Consider the following 4,477-nt stretch of genomic DNA (forward strand, 5'->3'; position numbering starts at 1 on the left):
TTTGGGCCTGGTTTTGGTCCGAAATTAGCCTAAAATTGGGCTAGGAGTTAAATACACGAAATTATTTTAAATAAAAATAATTAATAAATAATAAAATATTACTTATGCAATAAAATGACTGAAAATAATAACTTAACATTTATAAAACATAAAAATGCTATTGTAGCATGAATAATGTAATAATTGTAATTATGCATAACATATAGGCTATTATTGCTAAATTACATAAATAACTAAAATATAGATATAATTATATGAAACAATGTAAAATGTTTTAAAACATGTATGTGTGTCATGACCCAAATTAACCCTCTGTAAGGTGTCGTGATGGCACCTAGTCTTTATGACTAGGTAAGCCTAACATTTGCGGAAACATATAAAGAAAACACAACATTTTTAAGTTAAACTGTATATTTTAAATAGCCAAGAGTAGTACCACTCGGCATACACAAAATAATTTCTCAAGACCCGGAATATCACTAAGTCACAAGCTGCTATAATCTATGTAGCTCTATACAAAAGTCTGAAGATAATAGGGAAAAATATCTAGACGAGGGAGTAGAAGGGGACTCCGAAGATCTGCGGTCGCAAGCAGAGGTACCTTGAAGTCTCCTAGAATCAGCAGCACGTACTAACCCCGAGGCTGATAGCTCTCACCTGGATCTGCACACGAAAATATGTGCAGGGAAGGGCATGAGTACACCACAATGGTACTCAATAAGTGCCAAGCCTAACCTCGGTCGAGTAATGACGAGGTCAGGTCAAGGCCCTACCAGAGTAAATATAATAAATTAAACAGTAAAAGACATAAGTAGAATTTACGGTAACACAGTTAAAGAAATTCTCAAAAATTTAGGAGTTAAGGGAGCCCTCGGCTCAAAACAAGGTAAACACAGTGGGAAATCTCTCGGGATACCGTCCCGTAGTTTCAAATGAATATGCAGTACAGGGGGATCTCCCGAAATACGTCTGTAGTCCCAAAGTAAAAATACAGTGCTGGGGGATCTCCCGGAATACGTCCGTATTCCCAAAGTAAATATGCAGTACAGGGGGATCTCTCGGAATACGTCCGTAGTCCCAAAGTAAATATGCAGTACAGGGGGATCTCCCGGAATACGTCCGTAGTCCCAAAGTAAATATGCAGTATAGGGGGATCTCCCGGAATACGTCTGTAGTCCCAAAGTAAATATGCAGTACATGGGGATCTCCCGGAATACGTCCGTAGTCCCAAAGTAAATATGCAAGGCAAGATGAAATGACAGGTATGACATCGAGTTATACAGTTTATACTGGACACAGATAAGGCAAATAAGGACTTAACTGAACATGACGCACAGAATGTCAATTAGGTAGTTAAAACACGTAAGCATGCTTTTCTAGTCTAAACTACACAATTAAACATATTAGTACAATTAATAAGAGAAGCAATTTATGATTTAAAAAGGTTAAACATGATTTTTTTTTGCAATAATAGCCTGTGTACGTATTCGTCACCTTACGTACACGGCGCCCACACACCAAATAATATCAAGATTTCATAAGGGAAAAGTCCCCAACATAAGGTTAGGCAAGCCACGTACCTCGAACTGCTCAAATCAACCTGATATCATGTTCTTGCCATGAGTATCCGACTCCAAATGGCCCGAATCTATTCAAAACAGTACAATACCATCAATACGTGCTAATGGCATGAGTCCCACAAGAAAAACTACAAAAGTTAGGCCAAAACTCGAAATTGGCTCAAACTCGGCCCCCGGGGCCCACTTCTCGAAACCCGACAAAATTCACGAAACTAGAAAGCTCATTCACTCACGAGTCTAACCATATCAAATTTACTAAAATCCGACACCAAATGGTCCTCCAATCCACAATTCAAACTCCCAAATCCCTAGTCTCCAACTTCCAATTTCCACCTTAAATACACATTAACTAAGTGGGAAAATATATGGCAAGGCAAGATTATTGACCAAAAATAAGCACAAGGAACTTACCTCAAGAAATGCCTCGAAAATGCTCTCAAAAATCACCCCAACCCGAGTTTGCAAAGCCAAAAATGGTAAAAATCGCGAAGCCCTTCGGTTTTAATCACTGCCTAGGTATTTCCGCACCTGCGGAACCTAGACTCACACCTGCGGGTGCGCTTGTGCGGAAAACGTGCGCATCTACGCAACTCACTTACCCCCTCTGCCTTCACACCTGTGACAAAAGGGCCGCATCTGCGCCCTCGCGCCTGCAGAGTCCCTTCCGCTTCTGCGCATCTTGCGCATGTGCGAACATCCTTGCGCATTTGCGGGCATCGCAGATGCGGAAACTTCCTCGCACCTGCGACCCCAGGACAACTCTCGATTTATCGCATCTGCGCTTCCATCTACGCATGTGCGGCTAGTGAACCTGCGGTCTCTTTTCCGCAGGTGCAAAAACACCAGAACCAGCAAAGTTCAGAAATTCCTCTAAGTCTAAGTTTTCACCCGTTAAGCATCTGAAACACACCTGAGGCCCCCGGCACCTCGACCAAACATACCAACCAATCCTAAAACACCATACGAACTTAGTCGAGCTCTCAAATCCCATCAAACAACGATAAAATCATGAATCAGCCTCCAATTCAAACTTAAAGAACTTGAAACTTCAAAATTCTACAACCGATGTCGAAACCTATCAAATCATATATGATTGACCTCAAATTTTGCGCACAAGTTATAATCAACATTATGGACCTACTCCAACTTTCAAAATCGGAAAACGACCCCGATATCATAAATTCCACTACCGGCCCAAAACTCCAAAAATTCGACTTTCGCCATTTCAAGCCTAAATGAGCTACGAACCTCCAAAACACAATCCGGACACGCTCCTAAACCCAAAATCACCTAACGGAGCTAACGGAACTGACGGAATTCCATTCCGGAGTCGTCTTCACATAGTTTTGACTACGGTCCAAATCCTAGGGCTTAAGCTCTCATTTAGGGACTAAGTGTCCCAAAACACTCCAAAACTCAAAACCAATCATCCCAGCAAGTCACAATAGCAGAAAAAGATTTGGGGAAAGCAGTTAATAGGGGATCGGGGCTATTACTCTCAAAATGACCGGCCGGGTCGTTACATCCTCCCCCTCTTAAAACAATCGTTCGTCCTCGAACGAGTATAAAGACATACCTGAAACTGTGAAAAGATGAGGGTACTGGCTGCGCATATCCTGCTCGGTCTCCCAAGTCGCCTCCTTGACCGGCTGACCCCTCTACTGGACCTTTACTGAAGCAATATTCTTTGACCTGAGCTTTCTTACCTGCCTGTCCAAAATGGCTATTGGCTCCTCAACATAAGATAGATCCTTGTCCAACTGGACAGAGCTGAAATCCAATACATGAGTCGGATCACCGTGATACTTCCGAAGCATAGACACATGGAATACCAGGTGAACTCATGCTAGGCTGGGAGGCAAGGCAAGCTCATAAGCAACCTCCCCAACTCGCCGCAATATCTCAAAAGGACCAATGAACCTCAGGCTCAGCTTGCCCTTCTTCCCGAACCTCATGACACCCTTCATAGGCGATACCCGAAGCAAGACCCGCTCACCAACCATAAACCCCAAATCACGAACCTTACGATCCGCATAACTCTTCTGCCTGGACTGGGCTGTGCGAAGTCTCTCCTGAATCACCTTCACCTTATCCAAGGCATCCTGGACCAAATCTATACCCAACAATCAGGCCTCGCCCGGCTCAAACCATCCCACTAGGGACCGGCACTGCCTACCATACAAAGCCTCATACGGTGCCATCTGAATGCTGGACTGATAACTATTGTTGTAAGCAAACTCTACAAGTGGCAAGTATCAGTCCTATGACCCTCCAAACTCCATCACATAGGCACGGTGCATATCCTCAAGTATCTGAATTGTGTGCTCGGACTGCCCGTCTGTCTGAGGGTGAAAGGTTGTGCTCAACTCCACCCTAGTACCAAACTCCTGCTGTACGGCTCTTCAAAACCGTGATGTGAACTGTGTACCTCTGTCTGAAATGATGGATACTGGATTACCATGAAGGCGGACAATCTCTCTGATATAAATCTCAGCTAACCTCTCCGAAGAGTATGTAGTCGGCACCGGAATGAAATAGGCTGACTTGGTCAGCCGATCCACGATCACCTAAATAGCATCAAACTTCCTCAAAGTCCGAGGAAGTCCAACCACAAAGTCCATGGTGATCCGCTCCCACTTCCACTCTGGGATCTCCAACCTCTCTAGTAATCCACCCGGTCTCTGATGCTCATATTTAACCTGCTGACAGTTGAGACACTTGGCCACAAACCCAACTATGTCCTTTTTCATTCTTCTCCACCAATAGTGCTGCCTCAAGTCCTGGTACATCTTCGCGGCACCCGGATGAATGGAGTATCGCAAGCTATGGGCCTCCTCAAGAATCAACTCCCGAAGCCCATCTACATTGGGCATACAGATCCGACCCTGCATCCTCAT

Source organism: Nicotiana tabacum, chromosome 23, assembly GCF_000715075.1.
Source record: "Nicotiana tabacum cultivar K326 chromosome 23, ASM71507v2, whole genome shotgun sequence".
Classification (NCBI taxonomy): domain Eukaryota; kingdom Viridiplantae; phylum Streptophyta; class Magnoliopsida; order Solanales; family Solanaceae; genus Nicotiana; species Nicotiana tabacum.